Consider the following 25977-nt stretch of genomic DNA (forward strand, 5'->3'; position numbering starts at 1 on the left):
CTAGGCCTTAGATGTGACTATTGCATGCCAGTGCATTACATTTTGTCCCTGCTGTATAATACTTCACCCTCAATAAGAACAGAACAAAGTAAGTGTTGTTGAAATTGGTTCAGCTGTTTAAAACTTCCCTTTGATTGAAATTCAAAAGCAATTCTTTGTACCAATAGGTCTCTTTATAAGATGACATCTGCCAAATGCTTGTGATTAAAGCATTACAATGCTGATTAGACCCTGAACACTTTTAGAGGCTGAAAGCAACCTATCAGAAATAAATAAAATACAACCAGAAATGAAAAATGTGATTTCCCTTTTAGTGTTTATGCATGGATCCAATGGAAAATGATCTGAGACAAAAAAATGAAAAGGGACATAGTGCTTATATTGGAAATGAAAGGCTGTTCGTATTTGCAGATGCAAACGTGAATACAGAAACACTGTATAGAAAATGACAAATACAGTGTTATTGAAAATCAGAAAAAAATATTTAAAGTGGAATACATTTTCCTTAACTTTCTGAATTGTTATATCCTAATTCAGTATGTTTCTGATACATACTCAGGTAAAGCTCTAATTTCCTTTCACCTGTTGGAAACCCTGGCAGATATTACTGGCTGAGAGCACTTGATAAGAGTTCCATTATTCATTTGCAATGAGCACACTAGGGTTGTATGGCAATCTTGATTCTGCCTTTTGAGTTTGATTAAATAGCTTCCTATCAAAAACCGTAAAGCACATTGAGCTGCAATTTAATCACCGAAAGGTTGTATTATAGACAACATGCAGTTAAATGGTGGCAGCTGTGCTTTCCCCCGGTTTATGTGATCTTTGGTAGATGCATTTCCCATGATTTAACAAAGAATCCACAGTTTTAAATTTAATTTACTGGCCTGTAATGATCTGTGGTCAGTATCGTTCAGAGATATAAGGAAAGGGGGGTTGCATCTCATTTCATATAATATGCTCTCAGTAATGTGTTTAAGCATCTTATATTGCTTGTTACAATTCTAGTGAAACTTAAGTGACTTAAACCTTTAGCTGCATGATTTGTTTCCACCTAAATCTTGTCATTGGGATTTTCAAATTTGGAAAACAAATGGCACAATTCAATTGAATGTAGATGGAACATTTTAGTTAAGCAACAAGTTTACAATTAAATAATGATAATTTAGTACCTCATAAGATACCCCAGAAAGCAAGGCATAAGGGAAGCCTAATCATGGTGAAAATCAAGGCATGTAAATACAGTAGATTTCCGCATCAGGTAGGCAGAGCAAAGGTCTTAGCCGAGGAATGCTATGCATGTGGAAGAAAGCTACTTGTATTCCTAACATGCACTTTGAATGACAGCAAAGGGTCAAAAATAACATAAGGGTTTCTAACTTCCTTCAAGGTTTAGCACCGTCAACAACAAAACTAACATCACATACTTTGCAAATCTGATGTTTGGAGCTTAAGATCGTGATCTCTGTCTAGTCACAGTTTAGTTCAGAAAATTCTGTTGCATCCATATCTTAATATCAGCCACACTACTGACAGTTACTGTATCATTGATTTTTAATAGAAATACACATTGAATCCATCATAGTATAGACCATAGTATTGATCTTGTGTTGCCCACATTAGTAATTAAGTAGTGAGTAATTACATAAATAAGAAATGTACACAAACTGAGTGTTCTTAATTGGATTCAGTCCTTGTCACACTTTTGCCAACATCGCAAGATAAACTTTTTTATAAACTCACAAATAACCGATATTATTGAGATGGATCCTGAACAGTTGGAAGGAACACAGCTGTGTTCTAATTTTATTTCAGTGTTTTTTTTAACCTCAATAATGTGATAAAGATAAATTAAACCCAAAGGAAATGAACATACGGTATTACAGTATATCGTTTTTGCCCTTTCCTCATCCCACTCTTCCGATGACAGTACACAAAGTAATGTTAATACATCTTTTTTAATTCTCAGGTAGTAGCTGAGGCACAAGCATGTAGTTCTCAGTTTAAAGAAATGCCTGTTATTTTTTCCCCCCACAGAAACATTTAAATCTGCAACAGTTGAAATGCGTGACGCAATTCACAGTGGAGGTAAAAGGCCAAGCTGAAGAGCAGAATGCATGCATATCTCATTAAAAGGCATGCGAGTCTGAGTGCTGCACCCTGAGATAACAGGAAGCCATAACGGCAATAAACAATAATAATACACTGTCTTTCTTCCACACTCTCACTGCGCGGCTTCCCTTATGAATATGTGAAAGTGCAAGATGCAGCTCTCAAGACTTAGTGACCTTCATTTAGGGAGTGAATCCTTATCTTGCATGAAACGTCTGCGCAACATTACACATGCAGAAGAAATAGAGATTTAAATCCTTAAAACCCACACAACTTCTTGAAATGCTTTTGATCTTTTTTTTTTACTCCCCTACCTTCTCATCTTACTTTTTTAAATGTAAAGCTGTTTCACCCTTGACCACTCCTTGATTAGAACCCAGCCCCCTCAGAATCTCTCACCTTGACAAGCTATCAAGCAATCAGTTGTGAGAGGAAGGAGGCATTTGAATCTTTTTGGCATTCATGAGGCAAAGAGGAGTAAGGTCTTTTGGCTTCAAATTTAACGAACTCCCTTCTTTAGTTAAACAAGACAGTATTTCTATCCAAAAGGTATACATTTCTTGCACTTTTTCATACTGAAGAACATGGATTTTTTTGTCAAAAGGTCACATATAATCTATATTAAAGGACACAGTCTTAAAGTTAGCTAAAGTATTTTCTATGCTGCCCCCTGTCATATACTGTACTTTCACCTTGCTTTTCAGCTTTCCATTAAGCATGTCTTCAGTACTAAGCACAGAACACAAAATGCTTTCAACCAGTGTTGGATATGTAAGAGAAGTTAAGGTAATACTTTAAATTGGGTTAATTATTTTTTATATATATATTTGGCGTGATTATTAAATACTGTAAACTAATTTAAAAACAAAGTAAAAAACTACAGCAACAGTAGAAGCTGTAGTGCATACAGTACATCATATTAAAATTTGGAATTGTAACTGTAGTGCTCTGTATTAAAGCTTATACATAAAACATGAATACTTTTGTAGTTAACCTATTACACTTCTATTAAATAAAACATTTTTATATGTACTGGACATATATCAACACTCACCACTGCCCACACAGTATTGTAACCTACTGTAGTAAAGGCACACATGTGCTGATTATTTCTTGTCTTTGGTAAATAGGTGTTTATCTCGATTCATTTTTGGCAATTTTAAGTTCTTTACATAAATCTAAACAAATATATATTTAAAAAGAGAATAAACATAAAAAATAAAAAATGAAAATTGGCAGGAAGAAAATTATGGGAATTTTATAACCGTAGCCTCATAAAATTTCTGATAACAGATTGCAGAAATGTATTAGAAATAACTTCCCCTTTCTGCCTGGTATAATATGCCTCAAGTAATTCATGCAATCTGTGATTCTGCAGACTGTTGTCTGTGCAAAATACTACAACACTTCTTCTGGGTTTGTAAATGACTGTAAAATATTGTTCATAAAAGGTTATTACCCTATCTATGGCATGAGGCTGTGAATAAAAAATAACTCGCAAAGATCTCAAGTGTTGATTAACTCTGAAAAAAGTAAATGTAGAGCTATTAAAGTAATGAACCAAATCTTCTTCAACAACCAAAACTACTGTCACGACTTTATTCCAGTCTCTGGAACAACCGTGTCTCAAGCAAGGGAACAAAACAGAAAGGAAGACTCAAAAATAGATGGAGTTATCAGCTTGTCACTGGAAAGGCACTTTGGGAATGAGATACAAATATCACATGGTTGAGATAAATTTCAGTTAATTATAGGCTCCTTACACTCTTTCTGCAGAGTCTCTATTTATCCATACATCTGTGAATGTCTATCCCACATTAAGCCTTTGGCAGATGTTGGAAATCTCTCAAATTCCCAGACAAGTGGTGTTTAACAGGCAGTAAGTAAGAGCTGTGAGTTTTCACCGTTTTAAGGGGGAGTCTTATTTTCTTTCAAGGTTTAACTACACGCTTGAATGCCTGATAAACTTGGTTTCATCCCTTATTTCCAACAATACTACAGGAACAATAGTAAAGCCTTTGAATTATCTTAATCACTTCTTTATCTAAAGATACAGTAGGGGCAATGACAACCTTAGCTCTGATTATACAAAATTATACTTCCTATGATTATCCAAAAAGGTCCTTGCAAAAGACCCTTTTTTGGTCGAAACAAACCTTAAAACCCAGCAGTTTACTCCTTTTTTGCCGTCTACTGCTCATGGAAGCCTTATCTTTTGAGTTTTGTGGGTACAATTGATCTCCATTCATCACCCATTAGCTAATGGCTACCAGCAGTCTGAATAAAATATGCTTGTGACAACATTTACAAAAAAGATTGTATTAGGCACTTGAAAAATTCTGAAATATATTCTTGACCCAGTTTATCTCTAAATGATTATGTTTCCAACTGCAAAATGTACAACAATGCTGCAGGGCAGTACACATTAACATAATTGGGTAGGGCAGCCTTTTACCTGAAACACGCTATCTATTTTGCTACCTACATTTATTGCCTACTATCCATCACACCTGTCCAGTTTTGCATTTGTTTATTTAATCTCTATCTTAAACAGACAGTGACAATGATATAATTCAAATTGAACTTTCATTGTAAAAACACCAGGTTCACTTAGACATGCATCCATTTTCTGACCACTTCTTCCAATACATGGTCACGGAGGAGCCAGAGCCTATCCCAGGGAAGGCAATAGGGCACAAGACAAGATACGCCCTAGGGGAGACATCAGTCTATTGCAGGGCACACACAGACACACACACACCAGGGCCAATTTTCCCAGAAGCCAATTAACCTACCAGTATGTTGTTGGACTGTGGAAAGAAACCAGAGTACTCGGAGGAAATCAATGCAAACACAGAGAGAACATACAAACTCCACACAGAAAGCATCCTAGGGCCAGAATTGAACCCAAGGCCCCAGCGCTGCAAGGCAGCAATGATACTATGTAGTTAACATACTGGATATCTGGCTGTTTACTTGCAGATTTCTATCTGTCATTTTTCAGTTTGATTCTAAGCTCATCATAGCAAGTGGCAAGGGTCTATGTAGTATCACAGAAAATATTCCATAGGATAACAAACCATTAAAAATATCTGGCACATACTGTGGAGCAGAATGAATGTGTTTACAACAACTTCTTGGTTTTCCAGTCTTAAAAAAGGCTGCTGTGTTTGCAGACTTGTGTGAGAGGTGGCAGTGGACAGGATGGTAATCAGGGATTTTAAACTTGGACCTAAACAACTGAAAAATAACAGTATTTTAATAAAACGATCCATCAGAATGGCAACTGAGAATCAATTATAAATAAATGAAGGGTAGACAGCGCTGCAGAGATAAATCCACTGTAATAGAAGCAGGATGCAAATTCATTGCAACAGAAAGTGTAGAATGTCTGGCAAACTAAAGTTTAAAATAATTTTCAAGGACTTTTTTCTTTTGACCTTTTTGAAAACTTTATCTTGGTATCCCATCATAAACTTCTAATGATTTGTTTGGTAATTAATAGTCGACTTGCTTGCTAAAAGGCTAATTTGCAAAGGTCTCATTTAAATACAGAATGTAAAAAGCCTTTCATTGTCTCACCCTTTTTTTTTAAAATTCAATAAAAAGCTTTAAACACCGTATCATATAACATGGGGATTAAAGCATCACATCCAGATTTGTTTTTATAATATCAGGAATGAGAGAAAGTGCATTTGAAGGCTTGAAATTCAGTTCTGTAAAAGTCCATATGGACAGAAACATTTTAGGACATTTTGAAATGCTTGTCTTCATCTGACTTGTTTTCAGTAGAAGTCTATTGCTCCTTGATTTCTGTATTCACCATAAGTGTCATGATTCAGAATAAAATACTGTATTCTTGCCAAAAAGCACAGGCCCAGGGCACATACATATCAGTGTTGCCAAGATGCAAGGAGCAATATGTGCAAAAGAACTTGTCCTGAACCACTGATAATAGCATTTGACAGTTACAACTCCTTCATCTGCATTTACAGGAGACTTCAAAAATCCCCTTGTGGCACAGAATTTGAACTCCATTTTGTGTTTATTTCTGTCTGTTCAAATACTCTTAGGGCAGCTTGGCCTTGCAGTCTTACATGTTAGTGATAATGCAGACGATCCTTTTGCCAGCTGTTTGTCGATATTATAGAGAACCTCTGGAACCTGAATAACTGGACTAGCTGAAAAGGTAAAGCACAGTCAAGTCCAAAAAGAGCTCAAAACTAGGAGTGATTAAAGTGCCCTTATACTATATATAGCTTTCATTACATAAAAATAGCATTAAATGAAAGAAAGAAAAAACAAACCTTTTTAATTTAATGGTATATGAATCTAAATCTCTTATTCAAGTCACATTGTTACAATAATTGATATAACACTGAAGAATGTTTCATTTTCTGGGGTGTTTAAGGCTTGCATAATTATTGCAAAGGCACATAGATTTCCATTAGAGGGACATGGGTTTTACTCCTCTTGTCATAATTATTTTTATACTAGCTCTGTGTTATAAAATGGCCAGCAAGCAAATAAATGCACATGCAAAGAAATGCAAATGGATAATGCAGCTAAATTACTGTCAAAAATATACTACATACCATTTGGTCTTACTGTAATTGTTCCAGTTGTGGACAATTATCATACTGAACAACAGAAACTGAATGCAAGTAAAAAGTTAATTTCTATTTGTAGAGCATGGAGGGTCTCCATAATATATATACACTTTTAAAAACAAAATATTTATTGAATAATAATGCAAACAGAAAGTTTTTGCTTCTAGTACTGTATATTGTGGAGAATTTCATAATTCAGTGATTCAGTTGTAGCAGGACCTTAAAAAATGTGTTACATAACACCAACTGGGAGTCTAAAATATGTTTCCTGAATTATTGCATTCCAGTTCATTTTGTATTAGCCAATACCTAGTTGTACACATGCGCCCTTAAAAAAATGACAAACTGTAACTGAGAAATTTAATTCAAGATGAGTGTACTCTGAATTTACTCTGAAATAATAAAACCATCCTTATTACGAATCCTCTTTATGATTTTGCAGTTTGACAGACAGGCTACAGGACAGAGAAATAGACTACCTGGGCAGCATTTGGCTCCTTTTTAATATAAAACTGCAGCACATTAGCACAGCAGTGAGGCCAAGACTCTGTGGTCTTAGTGATAGGTGATCTCTGGATAGATGGTGCTCTTAAGTATACTCTGTGATCGATTGTGAACCATTTACAAGCATTTAAAAAAATGACAGAATGTCTTAAAATTCGGAACAACATATCTTATTTTGGATAAACAATTGGTTTTTGGCCTTTGTCATGATTCTGTTAGTTGTTTGATATAATAGTTTGCAAAGCTCTGACCAGAACTCAGTAGCAATTTTCTGTAACAAAGGGGCCATTATGGAGCTCTAACTGGTAACCTCCAGGGAGCAATTATAGCACATGATGACTGCTTCAGAGGAAAAATGGAGCCCCTTGCGAGCTTTTATGTCTTCTAATTTGGTGAAATAAATGAAACACCCTGATCTTTATTACATTATTGCTGTTTCTTACTGGGAAACATATGATCATGGTTCTTGGAAGACGTATTGCTGAACAGATCATGTGCCTTTGGTTTTGTACAGAACATTTTTTTGGGTTCACTCTGACAATGGCTGTTGGATTTCAGCCCAATTCAGAGTGGCAGAAATTCGATCTGAAGTTTTAGTTCATAATTTAGTGGTGAGCTTGGGATAAAATAAAGGTTAATCTTTTCTTTTTTAAACTTCCTACAGTTATCTCATGCACCCTAATAAAAGGAGATAAAATTGATCCAGATCTAAAAAGTCAAGCCAAAATATGGTGATTACTAAAAGCTGAAATACAGCACATTAGGCATATTCATCCATTTTTTTTAACTGCTTTATCCAATACAAGGTCACATCTTGCCTATCCTGGCAAGAAGTGGGTGCAAGATAGGGTAAACTCTGGGCACCTGTCCATCATTCTGTAGCTCATGGGGCACATACAGTACATTATGTTATTCACATTTTACATTTTGAGCAGGTTCCATATTCTTCTTGGGATAATTAACAAAGTCATTTGATCTAACAGAAGTACTGGGTTTTCAGCTGAAAAGATATGAATGTAATGAATATAAGAACAATGAAATATACAACTGTATCCCACAAGAGCAATGAAAATCACCTGGCTGCTACTGCATGATGGAAAGAAGTCTTTTGCGAGAGAAGCTGTCTAGAAAATAAAATGTTCTCTTTCAACAATCAGCACACTAGTCCAGAGCAGCCAGGAAATCGGCTCTGTGAGTGACAGGCCGTGTCAAGCAGAATATCATCACATGCATGAAAGTAATGTGCATGCTCTGAGGCCATTCAGTTGTAACGCTGAAACCTAAGGGATTAAATCACCATCTTTGAGGGATCAGAGAACATGTGATGTGACAGCAGACATAGTGTTGGATAGTGTTTTTGTGAACACTTTTAGAACTTAAACACTTCCAGTGAAGTTCTTGAGCCAACAGTTACTCTGCTCTTGCAAGCCAATTTGGAAGGGGTGGTTTTCCAGCAGGACAATGCACAAACACAAAGTGCCAGGATTATAAAGACTCTATGGCACAACTTGAAGAAACAAATGTCGAAATATGAATGTAGTCAGCTTATTTTCCTGGCCTGAGTCCAATATAGTCCAATCTTTTGGATCCCAAATGTAAACGTCCAAATTTTACCAGCTGGCTACAGTTCCACCGGAAGAGTGGCTAAACACCCCACAGCAGTCTATCCATAGACTGATCAGGTCTATACCATGACTATATTAAGCTTAGGAAGATCATACCCAATGCTGGTGTCTTAATGTTTTCATGTTGATGGTGCATCATGTTTCATACTGAAAACATCAGTGTCATTATTTTTTAATCTGTACTTTTGTTCTGGCTTCTTTTGGTTTTGTTCAACAACTATGTTTGAAACACTGGATTAAATGTTAAATTTGGGTTTCTCAGAGAATGGACTTGTAAAGAGCTCTCTCTGAGTTGGTCAGATCATGTTTCTGACATGACATTCTGACATCTCACCTTTAAGTCTAGGTGGTAGTGCAAGATGACTTTAACTGTGATTGCCCAAGCAATCAGTTGTTTACAGTAGGTGTCACCAGAGGGTTTTCCTGATTTGGGTTAGGTTGGAATTAGTTGTCCAGGACCCGGTATTAAGATAAATAGTAATCTCTTTGACTCCTTAATTGGCAAAAAGGATATCAGGAATGTCAGCGAGGGATTTGCCTCACCTATAATCAGCACTGATCTCCTTGTACTGTATGTTTCTGCAGAGATTGTATTGTGCCGAAAAATGACTCAGCAGGTTTGGGTGGCCGGAATTCACTTTTTCACTCTCCCAGTGTTGGCACGCAAGCCATTGCTGTGAGCCAAGATATCAAGACAAAAATTCTGATTCCAAACTGAGCGGTTTGGCAATAAAAATAGCACACAATTCTAAATTTGAGAAAAAAATTATTAAAAAAGGATAACAAGAAAAGGGTATGTTAATAAAACTTAGTCTATTAATGAAATGAGTGATGAACAGGCAAACATTTTCATTCCAAACCAACCCTGCTATTGTAATGTCAGGGCTGTGCACAGCTGCAGTCTTACAACTTGCAGATAGTTTAAGAGTAGTAATTTCAAAAACATCTACAATTGCAATTTTTGAACCTTAGATCTGATAAAACAGTACAAACATCAAATAAATATTACCACAATTAGTGAAGTTATTAATTTATCTATATATGCATTCTTGTTATGTCTTTTATCATCTTTAGAAATATTTAAATGACAGCTGCACAGACACCAATTTCAGAACATCCTGTTAATTATTCTGATAGTAGCAGGTAGGCGACCATGCATTCATACATATTTTAAGATGCACTAAAATGTCAGGGGATGCAGTTATTTACAAGACCTAGGCAGTCCTGCTCAGTGCCTCCATGGTAACAGCAAACAAAATTAGCAGGGCACTAAAGGCATCACAGTTTTTTTTTACTGGAATTGAGGTTTTATGTCTCGTTATTTGTGCTCATTTTTTCTAGATACAGTACCTCCACGTTGTTCTGGTCTGCAAAAAGGAATGTTTATTATGTAATGCTGTGCTTCAGATGGTTGACTATGAGTGATGGATGCAATCCAACATAAACCAAGTGAGAACCATTGATCCTGCTGAAATCGTACACTGTATCTAGGCACTTATGATCATAGGCTCATACTGAAATGTGTGTCTCTGTGCTGCAGTGCAAATAGATAATCACACTGTGCTCCATCTGTTCCAGCAAATGTCTCTGGGTTAAAAACAGAGCCTCAGCATTGGATTTATGAAGCTAAACTTCATCCAGCAACAGAAGACTGGATAATAGATGCAATGTTGTACAAAATCTGGACCCCTGTTTTCATTCACTTTATTTTGGGTTTATGACCTCCCTCATTCCATCAGATGGGTAGTGGATGCTTCACTATAGCCAAACAATTAAGTAATTGACAAATAAAATCATCAACTGTCACAGCTACTGTCAAAACTGTGTTTTAGCAAGCTTCTACAGTATAAATAGATTTGCAAATTCAGTGCATGATTATACTGTAAAACCACACATTTGACACCCATGGCTGGTGGGTAATGAGGTTTGAAATAATACCCTTTTTTGCACATGCTTCTTGATTTGCTTCCCTAATAAAACCAGGGAGTCCTGCTGAGATGAAGGTTAAGAATTGACAGTTGTCACTGTTCCAATATTTTGTTTTTGTTTCTTAACATCTCTACATTGTAAAGTTTAACGTGTTTTTATTAACTCTTTCATAGCTTATTTATGAACCATGACCTGCAAACCGAAGTGAAGCATCAGTGATTTTTCAGAAGTGACAACTGAAGATATGGGTTCCTTCAAGGCATCTCTCAAGCACTCTGATGATATGGGGGAGAAAGATCCTGCTGTCCGTTTGCTTTCTGAGCCACAGAGCAGTACTGTTTGCCCCCTCAAGCTCAATTTTTGTCTATTAAACCTGAGTGTCTGCCAAAGTAGGAGGTATGCAGTAGCAATTAAAAGGCATGAGGTGCTCATCCACAAATGAGCCCCAGAACTGTCAACACTTTGGCAAAGGAACATAAGATCACTTTTGTTCACACATAGCCTGTGGGTTTCCCACCTGCTCTCTGGATCTGCGGACTTGAGGATGTAGGGCTATTAGCTTAGTTTTTTTCCTCTCTATGGACAGCAAGAAAGGTGATACGGGACAAAATACGATGACCAGATTATGACACAAGGAACTAAAAGTCAAAGAAAGTCAGTAACGTCTTTGTAGTGCTGCTCAACTGGGCCGACTCCAGCTGACACTCCAGGACATAGAATGCTGTTTTCTGCCATCTGCTTTTCTCCATCTCCTTATTCTCTGGCCTCACAGCTGCACTGGAAGCTCTATACAGTATATGCTAAATGTATAAATCATCTTCAATATCAATCGAGATTGATTTCTCCTTTTGTGTCAGATGGCTATAGGAAAACACACTGCTTTCGAGAGGATTAATGCATACTCTTTGCAGGAAATCCTGTTGCCATACAGGATGCAGTTAATTTCCTTTGCAGGGTAATTTTGTTGCCATAGTACTGTACTGTATGTGTTACTGTATGTAGAGCAGAATCTCCAAAGCACCTATTGAAGGACTATCTCCTTCTAATACAAGGAGAGTTAGCTCCACAGGAGGAGTGGCCATAAGCTAAAATGGCCACTGAGCAATGGAAAAGAGCTGTGGAATTCACCTGGGCTGGACGATTGTAGAACACTGAATGAGACGAATTCCATGTGAGGGAAGAGCTGTCAGAATAGATTCTCCATTCAATTAGCCATGCTTCTATTCATAATCAAGAGGCTTATAAAAGAGAAGTGTGAAGAGAGACAGTCTGTGTGGCCAGACTCCAGCTCAGAAGGAACAACACACAAAACTGGCTGCTGCCGTATTTGTTATAGAGGTACTTCCCTGCCCAAATGGGATCAGAAAGTAGAAAGATAGGGACCTGTAGTTAGGATATCTTTCTAGAGCCAGACTAAGTTGCCTAACAAGGCTGTGGGACTCAATGAGCTATGAAGTAACTTGGGAAATATAGCGAATGTTGTACCAAGGTGCAACACGGGTCCCAGGCAGGTGGGTTGTGTTGTGGCTTGTTTGCCAGGCTCAATGGTGAAGAAGTGTGCTGCTGAGGAGCAGATGAGGCCTTGGCACCTGGAGAAGGGAGGCACTGCCTGGCAAGGTATAAATGTATCTTCTCACTGCCAACGAAAGAGAAATAGGGTCCAGACAACACCTGGATGCCAGCTTTAAGCAGCTCATTGCCGGGGTGGGGAGGAAAGATCAATGAGTGCCAGATCAGCGCTTTCATCAGGTAATGTGTCTGCTGACTGACAGTTATTGGGGAAAAAGCATTAGGTGTCATTAGCATGTTGACAAATTAAATGAGAATAAATGTGTGTTGAGCATAGCAATAGGGAAATCATTCAATGAATGAAACCATGGCCTCTCTTGTGATTGATTATGCAGCTGAATCCAGGAAATTATATGATATATTACACCGGCTATTTTTTTAGGGACATGGTACATACAATACCCTCCAAATGTACTGGGATAGGAAAGTCAATATGGTCATTTTGGATTTACCATCAATTTTTTATTTGTGATCATGAGATTAATATGGATGGCAAGTACAATGTAATATACAGATTATTATTGGGTGATTCCATGCATACATTTGATCATATTAGAAAGAAAACATAATTTGTATTCAACCCAGCTATTTCAAAGGGCCGTCGAATCAGGAAACATTCACTTTCAGTACATTCCAGAGTGTTAAAGTCAGTATTTGGTGGCATATCCTTTTGAGGCATGAAATCTGTAACCTGTTGAGCTCACCAAGTTATCATTTGAGATGGTTTGCTGCAGCCACTTTACATTCATGTTGGAGTATTTTCAACTTTTTCTTCAGCTAGTAATCGCCAGTTTGACCCTGCCAGTCTAGCATTTCTCACTACTTTCTCCAAATGAACTCAATGGTTGCTTTTTCCATGTGTTTTGATTCAATGTCAGCACGTTGAAGCTCCACCCAAGACGTACTGTACGAAAGCATTTTCTTCTACCTTGGTTTCTTCTCTCAATAAAACTATGTAAAAACTACAGTAAAGCTCATCTTTAATCTTTAAACCAAACAGGTTTGTGGCTTTAATTGCTACAAAAGATGCTTCCACCAAATACTGAGTTCACAGGTCTGGAAATTATGCATTCGACTCATTTCAGTTGTTTCTCTTTAGTTTTTTTCTGACTTTTACTTTAACTTATCTTACCCTTAGAAGCTTGAGCATTCATGTTTTCAATAAAATATTAAGTTTAAAAAACAAGAATGCAACATTATGTAATTTAAAACAATGGGACACCTTTGGAGGGGTCTGGATATGTTTTCAAAGCACTGTACTGTACATACAGTATATTATCTACAGTATTTTGAGGTCATCCTTTTGTATACTACCAGCTGCTTAGCCATTAGATGAATGTAATTTACTATGGCTATTTAACACATTTTTGTAATGCATCCTTCAAATAAAAAATGAATCTGTTACTGTCTCATGATACCATGTATCATCATTTCCATGTGTCTGAAAACTTCAAAAGAAAAATAAAGTATCAAACATGTTGCTCTTGTGATGTAAAAGATCTGCAATTATTAACAAAAGAGCTATCTGTTATTTCATTTTTTTGAGAAAATACTGTAACACTGTAATTGAACAAGTTGGAAATTGAACAATAGATGGCACTGTGGTTCTTTGTTGAATGCTGAGCCTGAGCCTCATTTTAATTACATTAGAGTATAACAATAGATTATAATAAAGCAGCAGGATTTTAACCAGGGCAGCTCCTCCGCATCCATATACAAGAATGACTCACCTGACAGGTACGCAAGATAAATCAAGATGCAGCACTTCTGTGGCACTTGTTTTGAGGTTCTTCTTAAAGCAAAAGGTAACCAAACAATTTTATGCTTGTAAGTCATGCAGTAGCACATAATTGGAATACAGATGGCTGGATATGTGGGATGTTGCTATCTTGTGAAACCATTCGACTAAATATCAGTGGGTCCATGTTAAATTGTTGCTTTAAAAGAAAAACAAGCCTGTGACTAATAGTAAATGATGAACAAAGCTCGTCTTTTTGCAGTTTGCAATTTTATAGGCCTCAGGGACTTTTAAATGATCGAGCAATAATGGAGAAAATTGCCAGTTCTGTCCCCCAAGTAACAGAATTTCTCAAACACCATCAGAATTCTGTTGGATGTGCTTACAGACATTATACAGACCTGGACAGAATGGACAGGGAACACTTCAAGGATAAACCTGGCTGCATATTGAGAAACAAAACATTTACTGTACACAATAATTGGCTAAAGCAGGATATGTAAATCAATCAACTTTTGCATTTTTGTCATGAACCAAGTATAATTTATTGCAGAGAAAAAGTAATATTTCCTTTTGGAAAGCACAGTTGTACATACAGTAAGTATGAGGCACTGGCTGTGTCTGGAGTTATTTTTCTGAGATGAGACCATTTTAAAATGAAATCTTGTCCTTTACATTTAGGTACAGTAGAGCCTGTAATTATTTAGCAGCTTTATTAGATGTACTGTAAGAAGCTCTGTAACATAACACAGAGGCTTCTGAGTCTAAGAGTGGGAGGTAAATAGCAGAGGCAAAGGTGTTACTGTGAATGAGAGAGTAGGTGTCTGGCAAGAGAGCAAAAAACTGAAGCAGTCCAGCAAGTGGCCACGACAGCATTAACAGACTAAGTGGAGCCTTACGCTGACTGCAAGATGAGGCCCCGCCAGACCTTAGAGAAGAGCACTGCTTTAGCCTGAGCCAAATAAACAGACATTAATACCTGCGTATTTAAGGGCTTACGCAGCGACACAAGCCTGGATTGCTTTTTCCAAGCACCAGAGTGCCCCAGCACTACAAGTAGAGCAAAGGAAAAGGTCAGGAAAACAAGTTCTTTTGGTGCTTACCAAGATCATATTCTGAGCCAAACTCATTTGGCTCATTTGGTAAAGGTCATCTCCCAGAGGGCGTGATGAGAGCTACATCCTCGAGACCAAAAGTTCGGACTCAAACTGTGCAGATCACTAACAGTGGCCGAAAGCTGCCCTTTGACCTGGGGCCACCAGGATGGCTCAGATTAGAGTCATCAAGGGAAAGATTAATGTGCTGTGGGACTGGATGCGACCAGTGGCAGATCTGTCTGTCTGCCAGTTCTGCCTCAGGCCTTGCTCTTCCTGCTCTGGATCTGCTGAGCGAAAATAAGCATTAAGCCAGACAGGAGCCTCTCAGAGGATGTGTCTTTAACTGGTTTTGCTCTGACCTAGTTGTTGATTCCTAATTGAAGAACAACAGTGAAACATGGTTTGAAAGTCTGTACTCACAGTATATTTAATTAAACAAAGGATTTAAAGAAGTATTATTCTTCAATTTTGTATACTTTATGGTATTTTTTCATGGTTTTAAAAATGCAAGTACACCGTAGATCCTTCCCTATTATACTGATTTTGTTTGTGAAAATATGTGTTCTAATACTTCTGATGCGTTTTTGATATAATAAACAAAATAAAAAGTTGGGTATATTATTGTTGTATATGTTGAAGACATAGGTGTTTGTGTTAAAATATTTTTGAAAATTAGCCAAATTCAAGCAACGGACCACTCTGTACATTAAACAGTTTTTAAGCCAGTTCATTAATATTGTGCTGTGACACAAAACTTTAATTTACTATTTTTTAGCAGACATGCATTTTTTTTAACTTTTAGATTATGTGGTCTCAAGGCTTGGAGGGTCGGCATAGGTTTGGCCAAATCGTCTTCCGTGGCATTAGAGCAAAGCACTAGGTGGCAATCTTTTGTTACGCGCAGTAAACTCGGTTGCTGTTTTTTTCCGCACTTGCTAATGAGCCTAGTTGCAGTTAAAACACTGGGTCTGGCTCCCTTCTCTTCTATGACTTCTGTCTGGAAGCCGCTTCGTGGTAGGCTAATGTGGTTTATTTTTACATTATGGGGGATAAAGTGCCTGGTACAAATCGCCGAGGCAGGCTACCGTGCTAAAAAAAAATCGTTTCTCTACAAAACCCGGTAGACATACAGTACCTGTAGCATAGCAACCCGTGAGGTGCTGTGGTGGTTAAACAACTCTAGAATACTCTAAACAACATCCAGCGACTGGTCAACCTCCGGTCTCAAAAGATTGCACGTAGTACAAAAGCCATGTGTAGAATGACTTTTTCTAACAGGATTTTAAACATTTTAAACCGATGATCTATCCTTGGTTTCTAATGCACGAATATCAACCATATTTCAATTAAGATTTCCAAAAAAGCATTGCTTATGATGTTTGTTGATTCCGGACTGATGCTATTAGTACAGGATATCAGTGGCACTGCTGCAATGATTAAAAGAAAAAAAAGCACACGTAAAGGAAAAGTTTCCTCTTGAAAAAGAAATGAGTCACCCGGGTGATTAGATATAAGTAAACCTTAATTGACAGCACAGAGTGTTTTGCACTCTGTTACAGCCAATGACTGATTCATAGGAAACCTCCACCGAAAGAACGTCTTGAAAACTCAAATGGCATTTTAGGCCATTGTAGTCTTCAGTTACCTCAGGTGTTTTAAGTTTGCTTTTTAAAATCAGAAAAAAAAGACTTTGAACATCTGTGAGTCTTGAAACTAAGGTCTTTGGATTTGTGCACCTAAAGGCAGAGTGCTTCACAGGTAAAACATCAAAGTGTGCTCATTCTTTACCAAATATTTTTGCATTTCAGTGACATCTTTTTACAGTGGTACCATCAGCAATGAATCTGAAAAGAAAATTGCCCACACAGTCTGTTTCTGCTAAATCTTCCAGAGCTTTCAAGGTCACAAGAGACACTATAACTATTTACTTACCCTGACTTGCTTTTAATGCAAATTGCATTATAAATGGACGTTAATATGACATATGAAATCCAATATACACAACACCTAAAAAATATTTCCAGGATTATGTTCTTAAAGAGAATTTTGTAAACAATAGATATGCAGAGAAATATAACAAAATAACTTGTGTATGTTTCATTTCTAATACCTAACTAAAATATAGTACAGCACTTAAATTCAATAAACAGTTGATTATACAGTATATCAACTATTTATATAAAAAGGTTATATATAAGGAATAGGATCGGTAGTTCTGATTCACATATGACATCAATAACAACAAAGTGGACAAATTTCGGTAGCTCCTGTACAAAGTATGTGTACAGTATATTACATCTTTGGCATACACTGCATAATGCATTTGATGCCAGACATAAAAAAAACACAGGACTATGGATACTGCCCTGTGTCTTGAACAATGACCAAATTGTCTTTTTCTGCAGCACTTACTGTACATTAAAGTAGTGCATTGCACCTTTAACATGGAGAGAGCAAGTGTGTGTGTGTGAGAGAGAAACCTCCTTAATTCTGAAATTAAGCAGATTCACATTTAGGTAATTAGTATGAAGAAGCCACTCTGTAGTAGGCTTAATTGCCACATCTGCATCTAAGCAACCGCATGATTTTTGTAGCCATAATAAAAACAACCCTTCAGGTGATTTTGCTGACCTAACAGGTAATTTATTTTTAGCTTTGTACAGGAAGCCATGTCAGTTTATTCGATGCTGAAAGGCTTGTATATACGGGCAAATTGAGTAATATCCTCATTTATTTCTGAATTAAAACTATACAAATTGCTCACTGTCAGTGTTTTCAGACTATAGGTTGAGGTTCTAGTAATTGGGTTCATTGCATACAAAGAATAGTGGTTTTAATTCACTATTCAAAAATAGCAAGATTTCAATTTTTAATCTCCTGTTGTACAATGCCTTGTTTGTAGCTTTTTGTTTGATTTATTTTCCTTTTAAAATGATAGATAATGCCTTACAGTTGTTTATGAGCTTTGATGACATTTTCAGCTAGGGGCAAAAACAGATCTATTATCTTAATAGCTGGTATGAAAAACTCTTATTGTGACTTCAAAGAATTTGTAATTGCAAATATAGCTCTACACCAAAAGCACACGGAGCAGTATATGAATGTCATTTTCATAATTCCAGGCTGATATTGAAAACTTTTTTTTTACTTCTGGTTGCAGATTCTATTATTAACTAGTGGCCAGAAGGCTTTTTAGACTTATGTCTAGGGTGGAAAAATCAAAGAGGCAATTATTCTAAATGGCAGCTAAAATTATACCTGAGAAAAAAAAAACAATGACATTCTCCTGCATTTTACCACTTCATACTATACAACATACAGTACTGTACCCCTGTTCCTGTTCTGTTTCTACGTGCTGTGATGTTTGTAACAATGCTGTAGTGAAAACGTTTATATTTTTCTGTGGCTTGTTCAAATCTTAGTATAAAACTACTTAGCCACCCCCGCTACCCCATAATCATGAAAACAATGATAAATAAACATTTTATGGTTCTGTCTATGCTATCTGGTGTTTGGTGATGTTCCCCAGGTGGGGAATTATATACCTCTATTCATTTGAAATAAATGTTGTACGTGGTTTTTAGTATCCTTAGATTTGTTATGGAAGCTGTGTCTGAGAATTAACACTGGATTGAGAGAATTCAGTATAGCCCAACACAGAAGCAGCATAAATTTTACTCTGCTGGATCAGAGGTGATTACAATGACACAAATATGGAGGGTGCCCATGTTGTCATAAATGGAAAGCATTAATTCAGGACGATGTTCTATGTCCTTAGGTAATTGTGATGAGTAATGTATGTCTCAAAAGGGGGTGAGGTAGGGTGTGGTATGGTAGTAGTCAGAAATCTTGCTGTGCACACTTCAGCTCTGTAGTTTGCTGTGTGAAGGTGGGATTTGTATTAGGGAGGTGGGTAATATTTTTGTGGAGAGTATTAGTCTTCTTCAGATAATGCCACCATAAAGTCCACACCTCCTTGTACTAGTGTGAGGGTGGTAGTGTTGAACCTACCTCATTAGTAAGTACTGACTCCAAAATCACAATCAGTATAATATTCGTTGATAACCTGTTAATTCAAAATAAAAGAGAAACATAAGAGCAAAAGACAATTGCATAGACAAAAGAAACCTACAGTACTCATATTTCTGGTATATAAACTGTGGCAGTATGAAATCTCAAAGCATTTCACAGCAGCAGCCACAGCTGAACTGACAATACACTTGCCCATTCAGGCAGATTACTGAAACAGCTTGAATTCAGAAGAGCTCATCTGAGATCTACTGAGTGTTGGAGAATACAGTAAGTAGGGTAAACTTGCACTAGTATAAAGTAGTACAAACCCCTGTACAAAATGTACTCCAACGTCATTTTGGAGTTACCAAAATGTGTTCTTACAAAATGTACCATGTGAGCTACAGTGTCTGAGGGTACAGTACGTGACACTTGATTTCACAATCTGAACTGAAATGAATATCCCTACAAACGCAAGGGTTGGATTACATTTGGCAGTCTTCATGGAAGAGTGCCTCATATAGTTTCCATTCAATACTATTCTGACTGGATGATTATTGAAAACTTTTTGCTCCAGAGCAGAATTTTCTGTGCATTTTCTGAAAGCAATTGCAAAGGTTCTACAAGAGAAAAAGAAAAATTAAATGAATCATTTTTTCTTAGACATATTGTAGTTGGTGGCACAGTGGTACAGTGGTTACTTTTTCAGCCTTGCAGGGCTGGGAGCCCTGTGTTCAATTTCGGGGGAATTATCTGTGTATCTGAGTTTGCAAAAAATGTATGTTTTTGTGGGTTTACTGTGGGTGCTATGGTTTTTCTATCACAGTCCAAAGACCAGTTGGTTAATTGGCTTTTGGGAAAAATTGATCCTGGCATGAGTATGTGTGTTTGTGTTTGTGCATGTGTGTGCCCTGAAATTGACTGGTGTCATGTCTAGGGTGTATCCTGCCTTGTTTTTGTTGCTTCCCGAGATAGGCTCTGGGCTGCCGTGACTGTGAATTGGATAAGCGCTGGTTGAAAGTGATGGTGAAGCCGCAGTTCTGGACAAAAAAAAAAAACTGAGCAGGAGTTTATCTGGAGTCAGGAAAATTTTGCATTGGAACAAATGCATTGAAAGCCCCATCAATGGGCAGACACATGGAAAATATAACTCTTTTTAGAGTCTCTGAAATGTACTTCATTTTGTTACTAAAAAGGAGATGGTCTTATCTCGCCCAAGTCATGCTTCAGGAGTGGAAATCATCAGATGAAATGTCACATTTCCAAGGTTCCAGATGATTACAAATGGTATTTCTGTAAGAAAAGTCTCATTGATCCCCTCCGTTTAGAAAGTTTGGGAGGCAAAGAATGACAGAAAAGAATGATTTTTAAAATCTACTGACTCATTCTGTGAATCATCAAAGCAAATAAAAAGAAACATAGCTACATGAGCCAAATGGCCTCATTGGTTTTGTAAACTTATGTTTTTAAAGAAAAAAAGTTTTTTTTTAAATAATTAAACACATTATAACGAGAAAGACTTGCATTGGCCAGTTGCTTATAACATGAAGATCTGCCAAAACACATCCTTTCTCTCTTTCAATATCAATGAGTTACTTCACTTTCTATGTACTGTACCTAGGTGCTTTGAAAGACACTGTCCTAGAGATACTGTAGGTGCATAAGGCAATGCATTACAAAATATTGTGCTGCTCCATCTGGTGAGGATTATTAATATTTAGGATGAAAGATATAGCAATAGATAAACAGAATTTAGTTTTTCTGAGATCTGCTGTCAGAGGGCAAGGAATTTTTATTTAGCAGCATTTGTGATACAGCGTTCATTAACCAATACCAGTGCTCAAATATAAGGAAAAACACAGCAATGCAAAAATACACATTTTCAAGCTCTCACTAGATCCTTTATTTACATGAGTTGCAACAGCATTCTCAGTCTTTCCATAGCATACAGTATCTGCGATGATACATTCTAAAAAGATAGCTTTAAGCTATGTTTAACTTTGACCTCTGTTCTTTTTTGTCATTTTTAATTATTTCTAACGGAGTAAAGCATCACAATATGAGTACCTATGAAGAAAAAAACATAGCTGCCACTAACATTTCATTTTAGATGAAAAAGAACATCACGATCTTGGTCTGTCGTGGTTTTTCCTGTGTCCTTCTCAAATAGTGTTATGAAAACATACAATTTAGTTATTTTATTTATAGAGAAATGTTTGAAGTATTTTTATTTACTCCACTTTTAAGTGTGGATGACTAAAGCACAGCACTTTAATATGTGAAAACAATGTGTTTTAAATGCTTCTCTGAGTCTGAAATACAGTAGTTGCCATTTTGATTTAAAGACAGACCTGAATATACAGTATATTTAGCAATTTTCTGGATGAGTACGTTACTGTGTAAACACCAGCTATTGCATCAACGGATTCATACCTACAATAGAGTAGTCCTCAGATAAAACATATTTCCTGATTTGTTAAACACATTGGAATTTTCAGTCTGCTGCATCCTCTATTTTATTTTTGATGCATTTAGTCTTAAATTCTAAATGGGCTTCATGTTTATAATGTCAATTGTTCAACAGATTAAAGATAATTGATATTAAAATAAACTCTCTGCACAAGAACAGCTTAAGGTTTGTTACTACATCAGGACTGCAGTTCAACATTCATTAGCAGCTATCCAGTGTTATCATCTAAGCACACAAAAACTGGAAAAGCTGGGTTTAGGGTCTATCAGTAGGTGGCAGTGTAGCTCTTCAATTAAAAAAAACAGCAATCCAATTGGTTTTCTGCAGATATAAAGGTTACAATCATAAAGCCAAGTTCTAAATTAATTTTCTCTTTAAAGAAATGAAGTATCATTTTCATTAAGAATAAACTGCAACGATGAAGAATCAAGTTAGAAAAATATTCTGGCCGTCCAGAGTAGCAGTTTTACGGTTAATTTACAAGAGTTGAGCTAATAGGATTGTTCAGAAATTGAATTCATGTTAGGTAGGGTTCCAAAGCAAATAGCAGCACCACATTATGCATGCGAGTTCTATCAAAGTATGCATGACAAAGATACGAGGATTTACACCCAGAACTAATCCCGGGCTGGCAACAGGGAAACTGAACCACTCTGTATGTTCCATTATCATCATTAAGGGGAATGTTTACTTTTCACATGGCACTTCACTTTTGATTGAGAATCTTATCTATTAGCTGATCACCATAAGAAATTAAAGCTGCACTTCAAAAATGTGTACCAAATAATCTGTAAGGGGTCATATACAATACAGGGAACAAAAAGTTATATACTGTACATAGATTTATAGTAGCATTCAGGAGTTTGGAAACATAATTTACAGACAAGCTAGGGGCAAGAGCAATAATATCTTAATATCTTTTCAGTCCTGAATACATAGCTATTTTGTGCACACAGCAGCATACTATATAGTATGTTATATCTTCTAGACAATTCTAATAGAAAGGTTACTATTATGAGAATTTAAGCATGGGTACTTCATAATGTAAGCACCACCTAGATACTACATGTTCTCAAAATACTTCTTTGTTACATGCATATTCCTCCTGGCCTGAAAACCACTGTTTTACAGGGCCTGTCTATTACAGTCATAAAGAAACTGTTGATAGATGACCTTAGGTGTCCAGAGTGAAGATAAAGTGCCCTGAACTCTCATCTACCATTATTCAGGACTGCTTTAGGCATGGAGTGGATGACTGACTTGATTTTGGCTCAGCTGAGAGGGTTGTGCCTTTGGTTTGCTCATCCTAGCTGGATGGGGACATGCTGATCCCATTTGCCTATCTTGTTTGCAGACAGGTTATATGAAGCGAATGGAAGGGCTCTGCTGTGCCCAGCTAAGAAACAGAAACCCCCCTTCCTTTCTTCTGCTGCTCTTGTTTTTGCTGTCTGACAGGTAGCAACATGTTCCATTAAAATGTGTCCTGAACTGAGTGGCACCCTGCCAAATAGAAGGTAGGGGGTTACTTACAAGCAAATCAATGTCGTCTTCATCGTTGAAGCTTCCTTACAATACACTCCAGATCTGTTCTGTGAAACAGAAAAACAAACAACCGTCTGAAATGTGTCAAGAGGGCCCGTTTCTTCCCTGAAGACTGTATATCTGAGCTCTGACATGAGTCAGGAATCACCTCATCCAAGAGCTAATGTCCACTCATGTAACTGAACAAACTAGTCTACAAAATAGTCATATATATAGATATCTCTTGATGTTTATGGATTATGCTTATGGATTTATTTAATTAAAAAAATACTTTTCAGCATTCAAGTATCTTTGTAATTTTTGCAATTTATTGTGTTTAGTTTCTTTCATCATTAGTATTTTGAAAACAAAACTGACGTTTTGCTTAATGGAATTACACAGGTCATATAACATTGTCCAGCACCGCCAGACAACATCTGGGCTAACTCATGACACTGATCTGACAGTTGCTTAATCAGTCCCAAGTAATAACAGGCAAGATTCTTTGTTACCTTTATAAACATGCCAAGTGTGGTTGTCAGCTGTGAACAAACGTTTGCTCTGCGCTGGAACCACAGATTGGAACCATCATTGCAGCTTTTCTGTGAAACAGGGTCATTGCCACAGAGCTCTTCCATATTACAAAAAGCACAGCCAAACAAAGTGGAGTTCTTTGGGTTTTTTCACAAAACATTTTACAACACACCACCACTTCTATGAAATAAATACTAGATATCTACATGAGTATCTGCTTCAAGCTTTGATGTACAAGACCAGGGTATCAGTACCACGTTTCGTGATGTTAGGATACAGAAGAAGTGATCTTGAAGTCAAGGCAGCACATTTAATTATTTTAGGCTTCAGAGACCTCTCAGTAAAATCAGGACCATCACATTTTTTGTTTACAGCTCAGGTTAGACAACAAATGCTATGAAAACAGATTATTCAACCTGAAGACTCAGATCCTGTTGATATACTGTATATTCTATAGTGTATACCTGTATAGACTCTGTATTTCACATGGGCATTACACACAGATGCAACAGGGCAGGCCCGTATACAGTATTTAATTTGTATGAATATACATTCCTACTTCACTCTCAATATAACTCACAAAGAAAACCATGTCCATCAAAGGTTATCACAATTCTGGTGGAAATCATAAGTTAACTATTCTAAGAGAAGAATAACTTTGTAAGGTACATTTCAACAGAAGAAATGTTTTGCACTGCCCATAAAAGTAAGCATTTCTTGATGAAGGCTTCTTCCATGCATAAAACTGGGGTACAGTATGTAGCTTTGATTTGAATCGTGTTTTGTGGCAATTGTCTGGCCTGTCTTAAAATTTAAAAGGTACAGTTAAGCATCTGGAGATTACCTCGCATTTTCAGTTAATTTGATAAGAGTAATCATTATAGCTTGTTTGTAAGATGTTATGAATTGTGGATATTTTTAAAATTATAAACATTTTTAGTATGTTAGAGAATTATCTTGAAGCTGGCTATTTGCATATTTTCAGTAAAGCATTTTTTCCCCAAAATAATGTTGGAAAAACTGATGAGTGTTTATTTTTTAGCACGGTTTTAAAAGTTGCTTAAGGTGCAAGTCTCTTTGGCCTTGTAACCTCAAAATGGGCTTAATTGGTACTTACAGTTAAACTGCCAAAGCTCGTGGGGATAGTAAACAACAAGGAGAAATAAACAGAGTCTTTATTGAATGTATAAGAGCTGTGTGAAATCGTTTACACTATAAACACCTCCTGCAAATTGAAATTTTATTATGTCGTTACATATAATACTTTTTTATTCATCCTCAGACAACTTTAAAGTACAACAAGAGATTCATTTCTTCTCCTAGCTTTTAAACCCATAAAAGTTTTTTAAGCTTTAATATCTCTGCTTTTCTAAGGCTTTTTTTTTGCATAGAATCAAGCAGTAGATGAGGAATTTCTTGTAATTTACCTCCCCTCCACACATACAGAATACAATATGGGCAATTAAAAGGCATTCTGAGCCTTACATAAGTTTCTTGATTTGCTGCAAATGGTCCCTTACAAACATTAATCCTGGTGCTAATTAGCAAAAGTGGCGTAAAATGCAGTAAATCACAATGAAATCTTGGTAAAGTAGACATCTATGGTAATTGTGAGACTAGTGTAAAAAAAATGTAAGATGTACAGGAAAAATACATTGATACGGACCATGATCAGCTTTCTTACTTAACAACAAACCAACGAAGTTACATTAATGCAATGAAAAGCTATACTAATATTTGCAGTAGTTTAAACAGAATTCTATATAAGCAGACCCAAGCTTTGATGTTTGTATGTGACAGACCAGTTTCAGACACACTATCTGTAACAAAAGAGAAAATTGCTGCAAAACAGCTCAATGGATTTCTTACAATGCCTGCAAGAAAAAGAATGGCCAGAATACTGCAATTTCACTCAGGGGGAAAGAAGTTGTTACAATCCCTGAAAAGTTTAGCTGTGTGGTTTGCTATGTCCCGTACACTGCTACTGTATGTGTGAAATCACTATTGTCAGACATCCATTTTATGTTTAGACTGAGAGATCAATAGCTGTTATTGGAAGATTATTAAAGTGAATGACGCATTATAATTTTAAGGCAGAACTCATGAAAAAAGAAAAAAAAACTGCTTCTGCTTTCATGAAGAATATCTTAAAGAAACCAACAATCTATGACCAGGACTGGCATTCACATGCATTTCCACACCCTTGGGACCCAATTACTTACCCATATGAACAGAAGGGAACTTTATTATAATATTA

The 25977-nt window shown here is 36.6% G+C and overlaps 1 protein-coding gene and 1 long non-coding RNA gene across 2 annotated transcripts in view; one reads left to right on the plus strand and one right to left on the minus strand.

The window, feature by feature from the left end:
* The window catches only part of sclt1 (sodium channel and clathrin linker 1), a 132001-nt gene that overhangs the window by 67554 nt on the left and 38470 nt on the right, over nt 1-25977 (minus strand). The window lies entirely within an intron of this gene.
* Nucleotides 14039-25977, plus strand: part of LOC107077096 (uncharacterized) — a 49394-nt gene continuing 37455 nt past the window's right edge. The window contains exon 1 of the long non-coding RNA XR_001478222.2: nt 14039-14154. This is a non-coding gene — a long non-coding RNA (uncharacterized lncRNA). The remainder of the gene's footprint in view (nt 14155-25977) is intronic.

Source organism: Lepisosteus oculatus, chromosome 1 (assembly GCF_040954835.1).
Source record: "Lepisosteus oculatus isolate fLepOcu1 chromosome 1, fLepOcu1.hap2, whole genome shotgun sequence".
Taxonomy (NCBI): Eukaryota; Metazoa; Chordata; class Actinopteri; order Semionotiformes; family Lepisosteidae; genus Lepisosteus; species Lepisosteus oculatus.